Source organism: Pleurodeles waltl, chromosome 9 (genome assembly GCF_031143425.1).
Source record: "Pleurodeles waltl isolate 20211129_DDA chromosome 9, aPleWal1.hap1.20221129, whole genome shotgun sequence".
Taxonomy (NCBI): Eukaryota; Metazoa; Chordata; class Amphibia; order Caudata; family Salamandridae; genus Pleurodeles; species Pleurodeles waltl.
Window position 1 is genome coordinate 86,642,799 of NC_090448.1, and position 23,790 is coordinate 86,666,588.

General features: G+C 43.1%; 1 protein-coding gene across 1 annotated transcript in view; it reads right to left on the reverse strand.

The window, feature by feature from the left end:
- The window catches only part of GRM7 (glutamate metabotropic receptor 7), a 1,785,443-nt gene that overhangs the window by 1,228,155 nt on the left and 533,498 nt on the right, over positions 1-23,790 (reverse strand). The gene's annotated exons all lie outside the window — the stretch shown is intronic.

Consider the following 23,790-nt stretch of genomic DNA (forward strand, 5'->3'; position numbering starts at 1 on the left):
GCGGGCGCTAGGCCTACCCACACAAGTGAGGTATCATTTTTATCGGGAGACGTGGGGGAACGCTGGGTGGAAGGAAATTTGTGGCTCCTCTCAGATTCCAGAACTTTCTGCCACAGAAATGTGAGGAACATGTGGTTTTTTAGCCAAATTTTGAGGTTTGCAAAGGATTCTGGGTAACAGAACCTGGTCCGAGCCACACAAATCACCCCATCTTGGATTCCCCTAGGTCTCTAGTTTTCAAAAATGCACAGCTTTGGTAGGTTTCCCTAGGTGGCGGCTGAGCTAGAGGCCAAAATCTACACGTAGGCACTTTGCTAAAAACAGGTCTGTTTTCTGTGATGTGTCCACATTGCGCTTTGGGGCGTTTCCTGTCGCGGGCGCTAGGCCTACCCACACAAGTGAGGTATCATTTTTATCGGGAGACGTGGGGGAACGCTGGGTGGAAGGAAATTTGTGGCTCCTCTCAGATTCCAGAACTTTCTGCCACAGAAATGTGAGGAACATGTGTTTTTTTAGCCAAATTTTGAGGTTTGCAAAGGATTCTGGGTAACAGAACCTGGTCCGAGCCACACAAATCACCCCATCTTGGATTCCCCTACGTCTCTAGTTTTCAGAAATGCACAGGTTTGGTAGGTTTCCCTAGGTGGCGGCTGAGCTAGAGGCCAAAATCTACAGGTAGGCACTTTGCTAAAAACAGGTCTGTTTTCTGTGATGTGTCCACGTTGCGCTTTGGGGCGTTTCCTGTCGCGGGCGCTAGGCCTACCCACACAAGTGAGGTATCATTTTTATCGGGAGACTTGGGGGAACATAGAATAGCAAAACAAGTGTTATTGCCCCTTGTCTTTCTCTACATTTTTCCCTTCCAAATGTAAGACAGTGTGTAAAAAAGACGTCTATTTGAGAAATGCCCTGTAATTCACATGCTAGTATGGGCACCCCGGAATTCAGAGATGTGCAAATAACCACTGCTTCTCAACACCTTATCTTGTGCCCATTTTGGAAATACAAAGGTTTTCTTGATAGCTATTTTTTACTCTTTATATTTCAGCAAATGAATTGCTGTATACCCGGCATAGAATGAAAACCCACTGCAGGGTGCAGGTCATTTATTGGCTCTGGGTACCTAGAGTTCTTGATGAACCTACAAGCCCTATATATCCCCGCAACCAGAAGAGTCCAGCAGACGTAACGGTATATTGCTTTCGAAAATCTGACATTGCAGGAAAAAGTTACAGAGTAAAACTTAGAGAAAAATTGATGTTTTTTTCACCTCAATTTCAATAGTTTTCTTTTTCAGTTGTTATTTTCTGTAGGAAACCCTTGTAGGATCTACACAAATTACCCCTTGCTGAATTCAGAATTTTGTCTACTTTTCAGAAATGTTGCGGTTTATGGGATCCAGCGTTGGTTTCATGCCCATTTCTGTCACTGACTGGAAGGAGGCTGAAAGCACAAAAAATCGTAAAAATGGGGTATGTCCCAGTAAAATGCCAAAATTGGGTTGAAAAATTGGGTTTTCTGATTCAAGTCTGCCTGTTCCTGAAAGCTGGGAAGCTGGTGATTTTATCACCGCAAACCCTTTGTTGATGCCCTTTTCAGGGAAAAAACCACAAGCCTTCTTCTGCAGCCCATTTTTCCAATTTTTTTTAAAAAAATGAAATTTTCACTGTTTTTTGGCTAATTTCTTGGCCTCCTTCTGGGGAACCCACAAAGTCTGGGTACCTCTAGAATCCCTAGGATGTTGGAAAAAAAGGACGCAAATTTGGCGTGGGTAGCTTACGTGAACAAAAAGTTATGAGGGCCTAAGCGCGAACTGCTCCAAATAGCCAAAAAAAGGCTCGGCACAGGAGGGGGAAAAGGCCTGGCAGCGAAGGGGTTAAAGGCATTTTCCTCTTTCTATGTGTGACACAAAATGCATCACACATAGAAGGAAGGAAGTAACAAAGAGAAATAATTATATTTCTCATTGTTATGACTGGGCCTGGGAAAAGTGATGCCTTTGTGATGCCTTCTCAGGTTTAGAACTCTTCATAAATTTGAGAACAAACCAAAATCTATCGGCGGATGTGTGGGAACGCCGTCCTGCAGCAAGGTAATGCAAGACAGCAAAGTGCTCAGCCTTGCATTACATTAGATTTACTCAGTCACACTGAGCACCTTAAGGTGGCTTGGCATAGCTTAGTAAATCACAGTCACAGGCTTGCACAGTCTTACTTTGCATGATGCAAGTACAACGCAAACTCTTAGTAAATCTGGCTCTCAATTTGTTTCCTTGTGAATAAGGGAAAATCAAAGAGGAAATAACTATGTATCATTCTTGGAAAAATGTCCATAAAAAACAATCAGGGGTACAAGAGAGATTGTGAGTTAACAGGCATTCAATATTAAAGGATGCAATTGCAACTTTATGAAAAGCTGGATTATTTGGCAGTTGTACCAAATGTGCAATATAGCAAAACTGCAGAGAAGACAAAGTGGAAACTGACATGGTGAACAAAATATCTGAAAGGAACCACAAGAAAAAGTAAGGACAGCAATAGAAGAAGGACCTGGGAAATTGAGGCCACTCTTCTGTGATATATCCTGCTCACAATGCAAAATATTTAGAATTTGTCACATTAGGATATTATGCTATTCTGAGCTGTACAAAGTCAAGAAGAACCAAATTTCATGTATGATAGCGAGCAACATTAGTGCATCAGAAAACAATTCTATGTGGCGTAACAATTATATTGTTACACTTAATGTTAATGGGGAAGAGCTGGTGAGGACACCAAAGAATGGACACTAATTAAGTTTCTCAATTTATTTAGTAGAAACACTGGTAAGATGAGATTCAGGATAACCTTGAAATCTGCTGCAAGTCCTAAGACAAAGCTAAAAATGCCTCAAGTTGTGAGCAATGCAGTAAAATAGAACTTAAAATGATTACTCAACACAAAAATAAACGTTCAACGAGTGGATTTTGGCACTGGTTGCAACAAGATGAGTTAGAAGAAGGGAGATATTGTGGGTCTAAGATATTTGAATATCAATATAGCTGTTGATCAGTTTTCTTTACCCAAAATAAATAAGATGCTAGCCCTAACTAGCAGCGTAACATGGTATTCCACACTTGGCTTGTCTGCTGCCCATCATCAGAAATGCCTACATCTTGTTAATAAAACACTAAGGGCCAGATTTAGCAAGCTTTTTGCATGGTGCAAACTGCGAAAATTGCAGTTTGCGCCATGTGAAAAGCCCTTTGCGATGCACATTCACAATTTGCGAGTCGGTACCGACTCGCAAATTGTGAATGAGACTCGCAAATAGGAAGGGGTGTCCCCTTCCTATTTGCGACTCGCATCGCTATGCAGAATTGCTTTGTGACCGCGAATGCGTTCGCAAAGCAATTTGCAGTTACCACCAGTGTCACACTGGTGGTAACTCATTCGCAAAAGGGAAGGGGTCCCAATGGGACCCCTTCCCCTTTGTGAATGTGGGCAAAAAGGGTTTTTTCAGAGCAGGCAGTGGTCCAATGGACCACTGCCTACACTGAAAAAATGAAACCAAATGGTTTCGTACTTTTTTTTATTTAGCAACTCGTTTTCCTTTAAGGAAAACGGGCTGTAAAATAAAAAATAAAAAACTGCTTTATGGCAAAAGCAGTCACAGACATGGAGGTCTGCTGACTTCAGCAGGCCACCATCCCTGTGAGTGCAGGGACTCGATATGGGGTCGCAAAATGCGACTCACCTCATTAATATTTATGAGGTGGGTCTTTGCGACCCCATAGCGAGTCGCAGACGGTGTCTGAGACACCGTTCTGCATCTGAATTTGCGATTCGGAAATTGTGAGTCGCACCAACTCGCAATTTCCGAATCGCAAATTCTGACCTTGCTACATCTGGCCCTTAGAGCCTTTCTCACAAAGTACAGATGTTTCGAGTTTCCTTATCTGACACTTGAATTATCTGTGACAGCTGTTATTTTCCAAAGACTTATGATGGAACTTTTAGGATGAATTAATGGTATACTTTTTTCCAGGATGACATCATTCTGAATGGCACAGAAAGGAAATAGCACAATAAACGTGTGTTTGGCATCTTACATATTTCAGAGCACAGAGGCCTAACTACAAAAATCAGTTAATGTATGTTTAATTAGCATGAAGTGGTATATTTAGGACGTAAAGTCTGTTGTGAAGGCATACGACTAAAGGCAACATTAGAGGAGGCCATAAAGAAAGCCCCAGCATCAGAAAGCTTAGATGACATTAGGTCATTACTGGGGTTAGTGAAGCTCATGGACGTCAAGTAGGGGTCACCAGGGGTCACACCTGCTACACTTGGCTTGCCCTTTGCGACCTCTGACACTGCTTTAGTTACCATTGACCTCCGAGGTGTCAAATTCTGTACCAGGACCACAGTGGCAGCACATCCTTATAGTCCTCATTTGGGTCTCTGCCCTCTTTGTTTTCTGTGAATTTTTTATTACACTAATGGTGCATAATAACATATTGTTCACTATCAGTGTAAGAACACTGACGTACAATTAGCTGGACTGTGCACTTTCCATGGCAGCTGAGGTAAGTAAAAGGTGTTTTCAAATGTACGTTGTGTGCATGCTTGGGGGTGAGTTTGTTTTTGTTAGAGAGAGTGTATGTAAGTGTAAATTTGTATAAGTGTGTGCATGTGAGTGAAAGTGGAGGTCAAAGAGCATGTAATGTCACTTCTGCTACCCCTGGAATTTCAGTGAATTGACGTCTATAGTGAAGCTCTATTCAAAATGTATGGATACATTTTCAGACAGAACACAATGTATGAGACAACGTTTGAACACCAAGGTGATGTCTGAATGGTCATACGACTGTCCTTAAGATTCCAACCATATCAAACTAATATTTTGTGAAGTCCTATTGTTAAAGGGTTATGATTGTAAGGCAGAGAGTATTGCTTGCCACAGACGTTAGTGGTGTTGGATAGGGTGAGGTGCTCACACAAATATAACAAATAAGCAAGAAGGTTGTGATTACGTTTGTCTCCAGATCTCTTTCACCAACCAAGGGGAAGAGATCTTAGCATGAACATGGTCATTGAAACATTTTTGGAAACTTATTTGTGGCAATAAGTTTATGCTAAGAAGTGACCACAAATGTTGAACTAAATTGGTAACCACAAAAAGCTTGATCTGTGCTTCACCAAGGACCAAACGATTGTTGATGGGCTTGCAGGGTTTTGCTTTTTTTAGAGGAAATGCCAGTCCTCATGAAGGAAACTGTTAAAGTGTTGTTTCTGGTTGTCAGAGTATGCACCCTGAGCAAGCTGGAACCACCACTCTAGTCAGGTTAATATAGATATACACTTAGAGATAACCTGTGCTCACTTTCTGGTGCTTGGCACAGAGCAGCCAGGCTTATCTAAAGAGGCAGTGTGTAAAATATTTGTGAAACACACACACAGCAATACAACACAACGAAACACCTAAAAAAAACTCCACATAGGTTTAGAAAAATTGAGACTATTTATCTCAGTAGAACAAGATCACTGGGACAAAAATCCAATCAGAAGAAGTCGAGATATGTTTTTTAAAGAATGAACCAAAAATAGTACTTAAAAGTCAATAGCGTTGAAAGGTTACTTGAGGTCACGCTAGACCGGGGTAAATCCAAAGTTCAGGCCGACTGTGATGAAGGGCAGGCCAGCTACAGGTCTCACGAAAACAGTAATTTGATGGAGAAAGTATCAAAAACTTGATGCACCGGTTCTGAAGCAACGAGCCTCACAGTTGGGTCCTGTGGAGCAAGGAGGCGCTAGGCCCTCTTAAATCTGGGCCATGGTTTTTAAGTATGTAAGAAAAGATCATTCTCGAGGAGGAACCTTTATCCCAGTCGAGAAATAAATAAATGTGCTTTTTGCAGCTCAGCATGTGAATTGCATTTTCTATTGGAAAACGCATGGTGGATTGGGCAAATTGCCGGTAATATGTATGTCTGTAACTATTATTACTTACCTAGTAAAACTAGTGCATCACTAAAACCGTATCAATCTACACACGTCATAGCCAAATGTCTACAATAAATAGATATTCTATGTTTAGAGGATTCAGCCCGACACAAGGAACGACAGAAAACAAATCAAAGACAGTGGCATTTTATAGGTAACACTTGTTTAAAAAAAACTAGGAAGAAAGCTGCACTACATACATCTGCACGCCATAACAATGTATGTTAACGGTGGGCATGATTACAGAGCTTTACTTCCTGAATGGTTTTTGTTTTCTTTTCTCTTAGGCGTGAGTTCTGCCTCAAATTTAATTAGCAAACAAATATATTCATAGAAAAATGCTTTGCCAATCAGCTCCAGTGCCAACCAAACTAACTGCCCCACTTTAAGAAATTAATTTAGGTCCATCATAGATTTTCAGAAATTAGAGTCCTTGCAGATTATGGACAGTGGAGAGATAAATGATTTTTTGTTAAAATCATGCCGGACACCCTCTACCCTACAATATCTTTATTTACTTGTTTACATAATTATGCAAAAGGCATTACAAGTGTACAACTAATAAAAAGTAAAAAGTCTGCCCTTTAAGTTTATCAGGCATGTTTCCAAAGTAAATAAATAAAAAAATGTCCTATCTCAAAAATATGAAAGTTGCACGAAATGACAGCAGGAATGAAATCAGAGAATAGCCCATCAGCACTATCACTAATGTGGGCTACTGCTTAGAGGAAAGTGCACAGGTGTACAAGCAAAGTGGCAGCACTCACAGTGCAAGAGAGCCAAAGGCTGAAGTGGGCTGACCCATTGCTGTAAACTGTAGATCGGGTGGGCGGAAGCAGAATGTGTATGACATTCGAAGTGACCAGTGGGCAAAGAGAGCTCACTGTATCCCTTCTTTGTTGGTATAAAAATACGTATTTTTATTATTCAATTTTGAAAACTTGAGGCTGGCGAGATTAGTCAGACTTGTAAAGCTGCTCGCTTCTCATTGTATCCCAGGAGTAGTGTACAGGAATGATGTTTAGAAATGCACAACTTCCAACTACCTTTTTCTTTAGCATGAACATGAATGATATTTTTAACCAATGGAAGGTCACAAGGCAGTATTTCTCTTATAAAAATGTGAACAGCACTTGAGAAGCCATTCTCTGAACACTTTGGGCCTTATTACAAAATCTCTAGTCAAATTCATTTCATTAGAAAATTCAGCCTCTTGATGCGGGAAACACTAATTTTCACAGGTATTATACAGCTAGAATGTCTGATAGTAACTTGATTCTAGAGTGAAACTGGGAAACTGCAGCATAACATTAGTAATTTATGGCAACACCACACTAGACACATAGAATTAACAACATGACAAAAGAGTTAAAAAGCCATGAAACCATGTATATAGTGCCCTGTGTATTATAAGGAATAAAGTACCCCCATCCATACATAATTAGGATGTCTCAACGTCTTTGTGCCTTCAATGATCCAGGAATTTATCATTGACTTCAATATTCTGATTCCGTATTTTTTAAGGCATGCACTCGGACAACACCTTCCCTTGGCAATATTAAGTTCACCATGTTCAATCTCTTTTTCAGTAACAAAAATATTTTCTTTGAAGAATATTATAGAATATTTATTCGGATCTCATTTGCCATCACCTCGTTATATTTTAAAACCTAGGCACAGGGAATTTTCAAATGCTATGTATTTTGTCTTTAATTGAGTTTTAATGATAACACAATTGTATTATTAATATAAATGAGCGGTTCTTAATGAACATCCTGCATTCTTCATTTCAGAGTTCACAATTAAAATAATGGGTTTCAGTTGATTTGAGCCTTCTTCTAGCTGAGATGTGTTATATAAGACTGAAATTCAGCAGTAAACAGTGAAAGTGCAGTGTACAAAAGGGTTCCAAATGTATTTACTGTGCTCTGCGTACTCGTGTTGTGAGGTTCTGACCTTGCGTCAACACCCTGTGCTCAGTGTTATGCTCTTGGCAGTGTACTTATTAGTTCACTCGTGACTAGTGTAACTCTAATTTCAGAATGCGTTATATTGTAGGACGCTCCACATCGTTCATGTCATTAAGCTGTGCACTCTACAGTGTTTTACCCACTCTCTGCTGTGTTAGTCATACATATGAGGTTCAGTCTCAGGCATCAATGCCTCTATTGTGAAGTGGGATGAGTAGTTTCGTAATGCAGGCCCCTGCAGCACTGGTGCTACACGAGGTCCCTTATACTTCAGGGGCCCCCATCATTTTATAATATGCCACTAGGGAGGCACTATCGCCAGGAGCGGCTCGCTGTGCTTTTTAGGGGTGGGGTGGCACATATGGGGGAATTAATTGAAAAAACACTTACCTGCATCACCACCGCCGCCGCCACCACCACACCGCTCCCCTGCTGCAGCTGCAGGCACAGGCTCCCAGCCGGATTGGATGGAGCACCCAGCCAGGGCACTCCCAGGCAGACTGGGAGCCTGTGCCTGCTCTCTCATAGAGAACACAGTGCGCATGTGTGTTTGGCTGGCCCGGGATGGCCGGCCAAACATAAATGCGCAATGAGGGGGAGTGCTGAGCACTCCCCCTCCATCCCCTCCATAGCCCGTGGCCCTGTCCCTTTTACTACAAAACGATAATAAACATAGTTTATTATCATTTTGTAGTAAAAGGTCTGCAGCTGCTGCTGCTGGCTGGGAGGGCAACGCTCCTCAGTCATAGCAGAGGAGCCGCACTTGACTATCCCTTAATTTGCATACAATCAGACAGGGAATTGTGGAACTGAGAGCAGACTAACCTATTTCCTTCATAGGGCTAACATGAAACACCTTGTCCCACCTCAGCAACTGTGGAGGGTAAACGTTTTCATAAACTAAGTGTGGCTCTTTGCTGTTCCAGGATCTTTGTGAATTTGATCTGTTTTGCAACAATTGTCTGTTTCTCACAGTTTGGTTGACCAAGCCATCAATTTCTTGCAGTATATAGAATAGGACATAGTGAAGAGATATGCAAACCCAAAAGTTGCATAAGGCTGCTGCCATTGTATTTATACATATTAATTGTATGTCACATATACAAATGGTGCCAAAGGGCTTTGCAAGGAAACAATATGGAAGGGGAAAGAAAAAGAAAAACAATCATTAGCAGTGCCAACAGGTCTGGCTTTAAATGATTTCCTTATGGTAATGCTAAGCAGGTGACAGTTGCACTATCAAGCCAGATCTGAAATCCATGTAGGTTAATTACTGGTCCAATTTGTTCTGCTGCCAGAGAAAAACGACATAAATTATCTAGTTATCTAAGACACTTTAATAGCATTCCAACTTTCATGTGTCTACCCCAGAAAGTTAATGCTTAGGCAGCTGGATAAATGATCAAAAAGATCACAGCTGCGTGGCAGGCAAGCACTTTCTTTGTAGAAGGCCACAACGTCTATTCAATCAAAATGTGTACTCCTAACTCCTCGCTCCTAAAATGTGGGCAAAACCAAAACCCCTCTCTAGTGATGCTAACAAAGTTATCTGGGGACAAATGCACTGTCGAACCAGACCGTAAATAGAGATGTAATCAGGAGACTTATATAGCTATGGATTTGCAGGCAGTAGGGCTTTTGATATAGGGTCTGTTTGGCATCAGTCAGAGTTGATAAAGAAAAAGCACACTGGGAACAGGTATGAGCAGAGAAACTTCCATAGTGATTTTGACAAGTTGCAGGATGTCTTCAAATAAGACAGAGGGTTACAGGAAATGCCAAAAGTGTGGTCCATAAACCGGAGAATATGCAATTTTCTAATTTGTCGGGTTTCACTCTATTTGACAAACATCCTTGATTCCTAGGAACACAACTGTCAGGTTGGTTGGTGAATACAGTGGGTGCTTTACAGGTAAAGTACTCCCATCCCATATATGGCTATGGATACTGTCATATATGGCCTGACCTTCATACTCACCTGAAACCTGACACTCAGTAGTCTGACATGGCCTTGGACTAGTGCGAGGAATAAGGAAAATGTGAGGGGCTGACAGCAGATGCATTTGTATTCAATATTATCTTAATGTGGAGCGTGGGGAAAGAAGATGAATGCAAAACGTGGTCAAGCAATAAGTAATAAGGGATATTAATGACCTTTAAACAGACTTCAGTGGGGCAAAAAGCACAGTGGACATGCTGAAATTGACCTCTTTATCTGAATAATTGGTGACTTCCTAGACAATGAGCAGAGAATCTCATCAGTGAAAGGTTTGGGATTATACTGAGGCCCTCATTATGAGACTGGCAGTCATCAGACCGCCAGTCTCATGGAGGCGGTCTTGCTGCCGTGGACCCGGCGGTAAAGACCACCACATTACAAGTTGTGGGGTTTGGTCGAAGCTGACATGGCCGGCGGTGAGCTCCTCCGGGCCAGCAGCAGGTCTCAGGCCACTGGCCGCATTATGAGGCATCATACCGCCAGGCTTTTCTAGGCGGTCGCCCCACCACGAAAAGCCTGGTGGTCACACACCCGGCGACAGGAATTCCCATCCCTGTCGCCAGCACATACAAACACACATGTCCACACAACCCCATGCACCCCCCCACTCATCGGCATACATGCACACCCCCTCCAAATTCACACTCATGCACACACACACCCTCCTTCCACACACATGCAGAACCCTCTACCCCCATCATCCACACACCCCTCCCCCTTCATCCACACTCACCCTTACACCTCTCCTTCATCCACACATATGCATGTATACATACCCTCCACGCACACAGACATGCACTCATGCACACCCATTCAAGCACACATACACGCACACATCACACACATGCACCCAAACTCCCCCCCTTTCGGACGATCAACTTACCTTTTCCGGCAAGGTGGTCGTCGGGGAGGGGATGGGTCCTGGCGTTTTCCACCACCAGCATCTCACCACCGTACAGGACTCTGCCACGCCATATTATGTATCCTAATATGGTGGGCGGAATTTTGTTGGCGTGGTGGTGCTGGCAGTGGAACCACCTCTTCAACTCCATCAGCCAGGCCAACGGAGTCATATTTCCAACCATAAGCAGGCTGAAGTCCTTGTCTGGACTTGTAATATGGTGGTCAGCAGCCAACAGTAGTGGTCTGCTGGCCGCAGCGGCTTCGGCGGTCTTCAAAATAGACTGCTGAAGTCGTAATGAGGGCTTGAGTCTTTCTATAATTAAGGTACATGTTGGAAATGGCCCTTTTTGCAGGGTTATCTCCCTGTCTTTTAACCTCTGCCTTCTGTAATTTTGACTGTGTGCTGGATTTCATTTTTGCTAATTTTGGTACTCTGGGCACATTACCACTGCTGATCAGTGCTAAATTGCCAGTGCTCCCTGTGTAAATTGTGATTATGATTGGTTATCCATGATTGTCATATTTGATTTACTAGTAAGTTTCTAGTATAGTGTACCATGTGTGCTCAGGGCTTGTAAATCAAATGCTACTAGTGAGCCTATAGCACTGAATTTGCCACCCACATGAGTAGCCCTGAAAACATGTCTCAGACTTGCCATTGCAATGTCTGTATGTGCAGTTTTAAAATGCCATGTCGGCCTGGCAAGTGCACCCACTTGCCAGGCACAAACCTTCCCTTTTAGTACATGTAAGGCACCCCTAAGGTAGGCGAAGGTAGCCACATGGGCAGGGTGCAGTGAAACTAAAAGGTAGGACATGTACTGGTGTGTTTTACATGTCCTGATAATGAAATACTGCCAAATTTGGTTCTCACTATTGCTAGGCCTATCTTTTCCGTAAGATAACATGGGGATTGCCTTGAAATAGCTTTTAAGTGAAATTTCCCATTGGGAGCAGACAGAGATATAGGGCCCAATTCACAAAGGTAAACTTAGACGTTTACGACTTTGGGAATTCACAAAGGGCATTTGTGAGTAGTATCTTTACGTCTACACTCGGAGGGAGGAGTACTGCCCCTTTGCTGTGTGTGTTTTGCTGGGTTGGCCTGTAGTTACTGGTTCTGCTTTGGAGAGGACAAAGGATGAACTTTGCTGTGTATCCTGCTTGTGAAGTTTCTCCAAAGGCTTGAACTGAGCTTGCCTCCTGCTAAGAAGTCTCAGGGACAGCAAAGACTTCACTACCAGCCACTGGGTTCTCCTGCCTAGGACACTGACTCACCAGGTGGTGCCTACTCCAGTTCTGGGGCCCTTGGGAGTGAAAGCTGGAATAGAAACAACAAGTACCTGGCACATAGACTGCGGATGGCTCCGAAACCAGTGCCGCTGCAAGACTCTGTGCTGCAGCCTGCACCCTGCACCCCAAGCCCTGTTGAAGTGCAACGACTATGACTGATGCTGCAGGCTCAGCACCGCTAGTCCGCCCCCGCCACAGCGCCTCTGAAGTCCTGCGACATAGTGAGTTCCGAGTGCTGTGTCACCGACGTCCATGACACCCACTCCGCCACTGCACTTTTAGCCCCATGATGTGACCGCAGCACTGTGAGGTCACCTCATTGCATCCTGACCCGCTGGACTCATCGACCCCGCTGGATTGTAAGGAACTGCCGCCTTGCCACCTCAACTGCGCTGCCTCCATAAGGAAGTGATGCCTCAGCTCCCCTGCACAGCAGTAAGGAACCCAGGCCTCCCCTCCTGGCAGCAGTACGGAACTGACGCCGCACTGGCTCCAGCGACGCCTACCCTCTCTGATTCCATGCCATGTCTTTGACACTGCCTCATTTCTACAATACTCTACCTGGGGTCCATGCAACTCCGTTACCGGCTCCACAGTCCCTCACGAGTGGCGTTGGGCTGTTGGGAGCAACTCATTCACAACGCTGTAATAGCACCAGGTGCTTTTATTGGGATTTAATATTTTGAAATTCATATCATTGCTTGTGTATGTCGGATTTTTGCTGATTTGGTCTTGTGTTACTTAGATAAATATTAGCTATTTTTCTAAACTAGTGTGGTGTCCATTTGTAGTGTTTTCACTGTGTTACTTTGCGTGTGTGGGTACAAATGCTTAACACATTGCCTCTGAGATAAGCCTGACTGCTCATACCAGGCTACCAAGGGGGTGAGCAGGAGTGTGACTCCTTTACCCTGACTAGACTGATGGTCCCTACTTGGACAGGGTGTAAACCGAACTAGGGAAACCTTCTGCACATAAACAATCATTTCTGGCATTTTATTCCTTCATGTGTGCTGCAGCACACATAGAAAGAGGAGAAAATGAGGAGAAATAAAAATATTTCTCTTCATTGAGCTACTTTTAAACTGTAAATCTGGGAATGCGTCAAATTCCATGGGAGTTGCATTGAAATCACGCACGCAGAGTAATGTGTGAAGGGGGCCATATTTACGAGACCATGAAAATCCAAGAAAGGTGGCTTTCCATGGCCTTTTAAATATGCGCCAGCACACTGCACCACTGGAGTGTCGAAAAAAGTGATGCTCCAGAGGCACTAGGACCTTGTAAATATGCCTCTAGGTGTGGTATGTCGGAGAGATCTCTTCTACTCAAACTAGTCTACCTCCATCGGACTTGACTTTTCTATGCAAGGAACGTCCTCAATCGATACTGTTTTCACACAAACGACGAATGAAATATATTTTGCATAACACGCATACTTTTTGGAGAAATTATGCCTAATAACGCATAGAAAACATTTCACAACTTCGTCCAGCCCTAGAAAGATATTTTATATTGTTAACCTTCAACAATGCATGGATATTTGGATCTAGACCTAATTTAGACATTTTTCAAGTAGGGAAAAGACACAAAAGTTCCTGAATTTGAGTTTTCCTAAGGCACTTTTGTGTTTTAAGTTAAGTGATTCACAAACATGCGCAGAGTTAAACAAATGTAACATGTCACTTAGACAAACAGATCATGGTTAACCAGAACGCCTGTAGGCTCTCACCTTCATACCCTGTCACCTCAATGAGTCCTCACAATGTGCTTCAGTTCTGCCCATCTGCTGCCGCAGGGATTAGCAATTACACTACAGCGTTTCTGAAAACAAATCCCTTATAGAGCAGTTCCCGGTGAGTTAATGGTGCTAAAATATGGTTTAAAATTCTTTATAGAATCACGCTGTCAGTGTTAATTATGTTTCTCCTTTCGTCAAAGGCTGCGGGGCTCTAGATGATTCTGTAACCCATTCTCCTTCTTCTCACCCTCTTACTCTATTTTTCGCCTGTTAACTCTCACTTCCGTCTAACTGGCTGCCTCCCTCTGCTCTTAAGCTTTCCCACACACCACTTACCACTTTCCTCTTATTTGCCTCAAAATCTCTCATTCTGTATCTCTATGTTATCCAAAACTGCGTTTTCTCTCTCTTGCTCTGGGTGGCCCCTGTTCACACCTCCATACATCTTCCATTGAACCCCTATTATTCTTCCCCCCCTTCTTAATACTTTATACCACTAAAGCTAGTGGACACACTATATTTCTCACACTAATTTACTCTACATCTCTTCCCTTCTCTACTCTTCTCTTATCACTGTAATAAGCAACTCATTTTTAACTCACTCTCAGACTGTCTCCATTTTTCTTATATCATCAACCCTGACTCTTCACCTCTTGATCAAATGTACTGCATAATTAAAGATTTTCAATATTTGCCACACAATTTGCAATTTAATTTGCAAAGATTTCACTGAAAATGTAGTGTGCAACGCAGATGGGTGAACAATATTTCTCTTGGAAAACATGCCACTTAATTTGTTTTGTTTGCTATATACGTTTAATGGCCTTGCTGAATAACGTGACCCTTTATTATGCATATTCAAAGCAGCCTTTACAACGGTAAAGCTGTGCTGAGTGGCTTAGTAGTTGTCATTATGATGATGTCATTATGATGATGAAATCCATATTTCACTGGGAATCATGAAATAGTTCATGAATTCTTCAAACATATTGGCTTTATATGGGGTCTATACCACTTCATTTTGTGCACTAAAAGTATCCAAATAGGAAAACATGCCCTGCCTAGGCTGTAAATGGCACTTTTGAATCGTGTTACTTCAGGGGTATACTAAACTATTGTATGCTAAATATCATGCTGCAAGAATACCATAGCCAAAATACTGACTGCTAAAATTAAGCTCCTCCTTATGAACATCAGCTGGAGCCCCAATTTCCATGTCTTTTGTACACATTTTTTATTACACTACTAGTGAATAATCATATTCACTAGTCGTGTAATACAAATGAAGTAAAATTAGCTTGAATATAACCCTCCCTGGCAACTGGGGTAAGTAACAAATGTTTTTAGATGTATGTAGTGTGTCTGCATGCAGTTGAGTGTGTGTTTATTTGAGGCAGAGTGTGTATATGCAGTCATTAAAAATGACTAATATCTGAAGCCCAAGCCATTCTTATATCTTCGGGGCATGGAATCTTCTGAACTGTCACAATTGTAGGGCGTGAAGGTTGGTAGTTGTATTGGTGCTGTGTTTGGCGGTGCTGCTAGGGGCACAGGGTGGGGCAAGGTCCAATGGCTTCCTGACGAGGGCCTGACACTTATATTTTTACAAATTGAGCACTGTGTGTGTATGTGTGATTTTGTATGTGTGTTTTAGCATGTTTGTGTGAGGGCACGTAAAGGTCAAACAGATTGTGATGTCACTTCTGCTACCCGTGGCCTTTTGGTGGACTGATGTTTATGGTGCCCACATTCAAAATATGCCAACAATGCTGGAATCTAAATGTAATAAATTCAGCAATATTGGAACACATGAGATTAAAATACACCAGAGAGAGATTAAAGAAGAAGAATGAAAAGAAAAAAAAGTTAAATAATAGAGATGAGAGAAGTAAAAAACAGCACGTCACACCATATTTTTTGAGTTTAGTGTCACCTGGTTAGAAATCCTAAATCCCCTTTGAAGAATATGTATCTGTGAAAATTTTAATTAAAACTTCCTCTAATAGGGAGTTGAAATTTCACCTTTTGCAGAAGAATTGGTTTTCCTAGCAGCAATCCCAAATTGACCAATAGGAATGTTTATGCTAGACTTTTTTTCCTAACAATTGTGTTCGTAGGCACAACAAACGATTGTCAAATGTGGAATTGCAAGCATTCCCCTAATAACAATGCCACAGGATATTCGCCCTGCATCAGAAGGTCTCCCTAAAGTTCAGATCGAGCGTAGGGAATCCAAGATGGCGGCCGGATTTCCCGGCTGATCGCCACTACCGCTCTAGCCCATCTCCAGATCATACGCGGCTCCCATTCACCCGCAAAAGCCGCGGATGCCGCGGACGCTGTGCGCCTGCAGCACGGACCGCTGCGGGCGCTTCACGGCTTTCTGGCAGCCCCCGCTAGGATCGGGGCCGCGTCGGCAAGCACCGGAGGGCCCCTCAAGAAGATGCGAGCGCGGCGCTCGCCCTAGACCCACGCTCCTGTTCCTCTCGACCGAGCGCGACCCCCGCCGTTTCTTGGCAACATTGGCTGGCTTGTGGGGTGTGTGGGATGCCCTGATGGTGCCGAAGTTAAGCAGGACCCCTCTCTCCTTACGGGCACGGCAGAACCAAGATCCAGGAGGAACCAGAAAGGACAAAAAGCTACCGGTCCCCGGATTGAAGGAGCACAGCAATCCTCAAGTGAAAGGGGGCCTGCATAAAACAACCGACATGGAAAAAGACACCAGGTACTCTGTTCCAACAATGTTTACTAGCGTGATGCGGCTTAAGCAAAGGTCCACGGAAAAGGCAGTATGTGATTCGCAATCTAACGTGCCAGGAGTCAATGATGAGCAGGTACCTGTTGCATCTACATTTCTTGAAGTACTCACTCCTATATGCAATGCAGGGGGGAGGGAGCCACCCAGTCGAGAGACTGATAGTACAAGTCCAGGAAAGAGCGGGGAGGTGGTGCCCCCCCTCCCCCATGGGGTGTGAGAAATTATCTGAGCAGGAACCCAAAGATTCAAATCAGGGGCCTCAGGAATCTAATCCAGAGAAATGTGAAATACAACCTTGTACATTAAGCTGTAAGTTAAACTCGCAACAAGCTGAGGGTATGGCCAAGTCCCCAACGACATACGAGACTACCCCCCAGCTCCAGTCCAGAGGGGGAAAGAGGCGAAATCAGTAAACATTGATCAGGGGCAATTAGATACAGCAGAAAACTTTTTTTCTCTCTCCGATCAGTCTAGAGACTCAGACTTAGACGAAGAAATCCCTTTAACAGACTCAGATATTGAGAGTAGCTCTGCAGCAAGTATCTGGGTATCCAACTACTCAACATGTAGAAGAAAACCAGTTGAGCAAACTGATGTTAGGAGTAGTTCAGGGGCCAAGCTTAGGAGAGACCCGCTTAAGCCTCAAGAGGAGGATGGTGAAATGCAGTGGGCCTATACGGTCACCCAACAGGCCTTTTCGAAAAGTGATTCGGCCTGCAGTACTCTAGTGCCCCCTTCCATGGGTGGCCCTGCAGAGCCTCCCTCGTTGGATCTTATCTACAGGACAATGGTTCAGAATCATGAACAGGCACAGAGGGAGAGCAGGAAAATGAAAGCAGCAAACAGACAGTTACAATTATCCATTAAAAAAGTGGGCAAATCTTGCCAGGACATTAGTGCACGCATCGCCACCATGGAGACTCAAACTGAGGAGCTGGAAATCGAAGTTAAAGCAGCAACAGCACAGACGACGACACAAGGACAGCAGATCTCGGATATTTAATGGAAACTGGAAGATGCAGAAAACCGCCAGCGGTGGAATAACTTGAGGATTTTGGGTATAGCAGAGGACCTTGAGGGGCAGGATACTAGGGCCTACATAGCTTTACTTTTTAAGAAAGCATTCCCAGACCTGATTGGGTGGGATTGGGAAAAGGAGATTCAGAGAGCACACCGTTTTCCGTTAATGAGGAAAAAACAAGCCTTGACCTCTGCCGGTAGAGACCAGAGCTATCCACGGGCTATTATAGTGTATTTTGCTAATTTTTTATTGAGACAGGCTGTGTTTGAAAAAGCTCGCCCCAATTCAAAGGTGATGGTGGAAGGTGTATCAATTGCTCAATTCCAAGAGTTGGGGGCGGAAGCCTACTTGTTAAGCCTTGCACGTCTAAAAGTTGTCTATAAAACAACTATAAGATTTTTTCTCTCAGAAATTAAGGCAGGGGAATATGTACAGCAACTGAAAACTGGTCAAGTGCAGGGGGTATGGGAGAAGGGGGGGGAGGGTTTGCCGTAAATAGCCGTTTATGTGTAAATGTATGTGATACTGATTGGGGGTAGGTAAACTCTCCCCGCACTCCGCTCTCTACTCTCCCATTTTTTTTCTTTTCATGTATTTCTTTTTGGCTTTTTTTTTTTTTCTCTTTGAATTGTTTATTGGTCAAGGGTTTCGATCGGGAGGGTGAAGAAGAGGGGCCGCGGGTAAGGATTGGTAATAGATGTGTGAAGGTTTTTTTGTTTTTTTTACGTATGGGTGGGCTAACGGGAGCAGGACTGGCAAATACCATCTTACAGGCTCAGGAGCCTGGCGATTCCATTTGTAGGGGTAAGGGTTGGGGGGTGGGTTAAAGGAGGGTGGGGGGGTCACAGGGACAAAAAGGATAATGGGACACACAGCAGGGGGAGTGGGGATAGCTCTCATCAGTGGAAAAAGGGACAGGGTGTGAAAGCAGCAAATTTGAATGGGGCATACAGGGGAGCCAGAAGGACCAACATCCATGAAAATGGGACAGTTAAGTGAAATACGTATTGCCACAGTGAATGTTTGTGGGCTCAATAATAACAAAAAACTGCAACTTGTAGGAGAGGTTTTCAAGTCATGGAATGTCGATATTATTTGTATGCAGGAAACACATATCCCAGTTATACAAAAGCAACTAATGGAGTTCTATGGCTGGAAGCTAGTGGTTTTTACACGACAACACACAACCACTAGAGGGGTCGCGATATTAACTCGGATCAGTACTTTGGTTATACATAAACAATTCGCTGATAAACTCGGCAGGCTGGTTCTGTTGGAATGTTCGGCTAAGGGGCTAAGGTTCACTCTATGTTCTCTTTATGGATCCAACACAGATGATCAAGAGATACTGGATTGGCTTAATTTAGAACTTGCGACCTGGGCAACACCTATCATAATGTGTGCAGATTTCAATATACATTTAGATAATAAAGAACCCATTCAGGAACAAACACTCTACCTGGGTAGAAAGAATAAAGTTTTTAGGGCACTTCAATCATTGGCCATTAATCATGGCTTGATCGACGTCTGGCAGCTGTGTTGCCCGCAGGACTCAGGGTTCACCTTTTTCTCTGCCCCGCATAAGAAATTAGTCAGGTTAGACTACTTTTTTGTGACAGCCTTTCTACAAAACCAAATAAGGATCAACAGACTTCCTAGAATCATATCAGACCACAACCCATTGGTTTTGGCTTTAGAGATTGGGAGAAAGGGCCTGCAGCCTAGATCTTGGACATTTGATAGGGCACTATTAGCCGATCCAGGGTATATCCAAAAAATGAAGGAATGGATCCCGGAATTCTTTAAGATAAATCAGGACTCTGCTTCTTGCCAGACAGTTTGGGATACATTCAAAGCTGCTGTCAGAGGAGAAACCCTGAGCTATGGGTTAAGAAAGGAGAAAATACGCATGGATCAGTTAAAATTAGTTCAGATAAAGCTGGTTAAAGCAGAGCAGCGACTAGGGGAAGTGATCCGCAGCGGAGTAGAGATCGCAGACATTCTGTGTGAGGGGAATATCATTAAGGCAGAAGCCACTAAGATTTTTATGGATAAGGCTGCTGCAAAATTTTTAGTATATCGCCAGAAATGCTATGAGTATAGCGGGAAAGTGGGCCAACAGCTGGCCTTAAGAATAAGACAAAAGCAGGTATTTGGCAGCATTAAAAGTTTAGTGAATGAAGAGGGGCGGATGGTACACAACGGTCCAGAGATTATGGAAGTTTTTAGACGATTCTATCAAAAATTATATACCCAGGAAGAACAGCCCCAAGAAGAGGAAGGGATCGATGCTACGGGCAATGAGATATCAGATCAGTTAAGAGAGGAAGATAAGGCAGCTTTAGAAGCACCTATGACATTGGAAGAATTGGAGATAGCAACTCGCACCTTGGCAAGCGGGAAGGCGGCAGGGGGGGATTTAATTTCACTGGAATTCTACAAAGTTTTTTTTGTGGAGATATATAAACAGTTGCTTAATTTATTTATTGAAGTACAAGCAGGGGCTCCTCAACCGGCCTCCTGGGGGGAGGCTAAGATAGTAGTCTTTTTGAAAAAGGACAAGGAACCCACGCAGCTTGGTTCATATCGCCCAATTTCTCTAATTAACAGCAATGCCAAAATTTATGCTAAAATACTTGCCAGTCGCCTGAGTTTGGTAATCTCAGGTTTAGTATCTCCATGGCAGCATGGCTTCATCCCGGGGAAGCGCACGGCAGATCATATAAGATGAGTCATCACGTTACTTGATGTTAGTGCAACAGCCAAGCTTCCCATGGCAGTAATCTTGCTAGATGCGGAAAAAGCTTTCGATCGGGTTCACTGGCCTTTTTTATGGTCTGTCTTGTGTAAAAATAACATCGGTCCCGGGTTTGTTAAAGCAATTCAACAGCTTTACCACAAACCAACGGCTACGATACAAGTTGCCGGGCTAAAGTCGACCTCAATCAGTATCCAGAGAGGTACGTGACAAGGGTGCCTGTGTTCACCACTGCTTTTTGCGCTATATATTGACCCCTTGATGAGGAGAATGATCAGGAATGATCGGATCATTCCAGTCTCATTGAAAGGAGGGTGTACTAAGATTTTAGCATATGCAGATGATATTGCGGTGGTGACCACGGACCCCAGGACTGCTATATTGGAAATAGAGCAGGAAGCCCTGCAGTTTGGGAAAAGATCTGGCTATTTGCTGAACAAAAGTAAATGCCAAATGTTGGTGAACGACTCAATAGATTTTAAGGATGAGCGGGCGCTGACACAGGTACAATATTTAGGTGTTAAACTCACAGTAAACCTTGACGAAGTTGTGAAAATAAACATGGGCCCGATTTTAACAAAGACTAGGAAAGATCTCGCTCGCATTAACAATCTACATTTGTCACTTATGGGACGTTGCAACGTGATAAAAATGGTCTTTCTACCCAAAATACTCTATCTCTTTAGAACAATCCCCCTAGAGATTGGGCAAGACTGGTTCAAACTAATAGAGGGATTGGTTAATAGTTTCATCTGGTCCTATACAAAGCCGCGCCGGGCTTTCCACTATATGACTCTTCCTAGAGAGAAAGGGGGGTGGGCACTTCCCAACTTTAAACTTTATTATCTGGCAGCAGTGCTTCAGTATGCACAGACACTTTATGTCACAGATAGATCCGGGCAAGATGCTCTCCCTTCGATATATACCCTGATTTTGGGCAAAGAAGCAGATGCAGTCTTTCTGCGGATTCTGGAACCCAGCTACTACAAAAAGGTTAAATTTAAGGTAATCTATGCTGCATTTAAGGCATGGACCCAGGTTAAGCGCAAGATAGGTATAGGACGAATCTGCTACTACACTCCCTTGTGGACTACTCCCACGTTTCCGGCGATATTTAAAGACCACTATTGTTTGAGGTGGAGTAACCGGGGCATTCATAAAGTCGGGGACCTTTTTCATTCTGGCAGCCACTTCAAATCATTTGAGGAACTGAGTGTGGAATTTGCGCTGGAAAACACTGACTTTTTACATTTTTTACAGATTAGAGCTTTTCTACTAACTAGTATGACCCAAGGTTGGCACATAGACAAGATTAAACTAATGGAATTTTCACGACACCCCTCTAGCTGCGGCATTAAAAACCTTTATCCGTTGCTTCTAAATGCTATATTGGACGACCGGGTTTTACTTGTTAAAAAATGGGAAGAACGGGTTGGAGCTAAAGAGATAGAGGTTTGTGAATCTATGGAAATGGCATGGACTGTTTTATTGTCTGAGAGCCCGCAAGCTCAACATTTTATGGTATTGTATAATTTATATTATACACCTGCTAAGATTGCGAGCTGTGGTAAAACGATGGGAAATATGTGTCCACGATGTGGTTGCCCGAATGCAGATCTCTGTCATATGTTTTTTGAATGTGTAAAGCTGGAAAGTCTGATTACCGGGATATCCGATATATTGAAGAAAATCTTGAAACAGACTATCTATCTGACACCTCAAATGGTTTTGCTGGGAGTTGATAATGCAGTCTGTAATAGTCGAGATAGATATTTCTTGTTCATAGCAATGTCGGTATTTCGCAGCTGCATAGCATCTCTGTGGCGTGATGTAGATCCTCCACAATTTAATCAATGGTTTTCACGACTTTTATCTATGTATCACTTGGAGAATAGCCTGTATGAACTAAAAGGAGCAGCGGCCGGTAAAAGACTTACTAGAGTTTGGGCACCCTTTTCTGCATGGCTCTCGGGGCCTCGAGAATATGTTAATTAAATAAGTAATCTTATATGAGATCTTTAAAAGCAGAAACTATGACTATTGATTTAGAATAGAATGCATGTTTCCCCTGTATGACAACATTGATGTACTTACGACTTTTTTTTTATTTTTGTTTCTCTTCTTTTATGTTGCAAACATGTAACCCGCTGTGTGTTCTAAATAAAAAAATAAAAAAAAAAAAAAAAAGTTTCATCTGATGGTGGAAGAAAATATCAACTTCAAAAAAATAAAAATAAAATAAAGAAGGTCTCCCTAAAGTTCCTTACTTCATCGGATTAGCTGTGGTGAGCAGCTGCCTTCTAGTTCGAAAGAGGTTGTGTGAGAATTACGACGGGGCATAGAACAACACAATTATTACAGTTGCAAGTATGGACGTCAATTCACCAAGATGCCAGGGAAAGCAGAAGTGAAATCTCACGCTATTTTAGCTTTACTTTCACTCTCATACATGGATACACAAACACACATTCACTCATACGCACACTCTGTTACATAAGCACACACTCATCCGCAAGCATGCATGCAACATACATTTAAAAGTGTTTTTTAGCTACCTCAGTGCCCAAGGAGGGTCATATTCCAGCTAACTGCACTCCATTTTTATTACACTAATAGTGAATACTAGATTATCCACTATTGGTGTAATAAAAAAAGACTGACGGAAAGCTAGAAAATGGAGCCACAGCACGAGCTGCCCCTGTGTTCCTGGCACTAATTTTGCACCTCTGATGCCAGGAGTCGCAAAGGGCAAATTGGGCAGCTGCGACCCCTGGAGACCCCTAAATGACATCCATGGTTGCAAGTGGGGTGAAATGTCTGGCTTGAATTGCAGGGGAGTACCAAAGGCCCCCGCAGACTCGGCGGTGCAGTGGGGGCAAGCTCCAGGGGGCCCTCATCAGCACAGCACCCGGCCTGAGTGAGTCTAGAGGGGGGCCCATTAATGTTCTGAGCGGGGGGGACCCAGTTTCGTTATGCCACTGTCGAATCTGGGTTTGTTTAAAAGGAGAACATCAAATATAAGAACTGTAAAAATATTAAGCCAACAAAATATGCCATTCAACTTGAATAAAACACCTACATAACAGAAAAGCAGATACAACACATGGCACCAAAGTTGCTCACAGTATAAATTGCTTATAACTGATTATACACATTGTCCTCTTCTTGATCCTCCTTCCAAAAAACATTAAGTGTTAAAAAAAACGCTGTTGAAAACAAAGTTAAAAAATGCGGAAGAGAATACGAGATTCTAGAATATTAGAATCAATGGTTTCGTTGTTTACAGTAAAGACACACTTAATCACGGCAAGGGATGTTGGTACCCTGGAAATCGATATCTTGTATCCAGGGGGTCTTATGAGC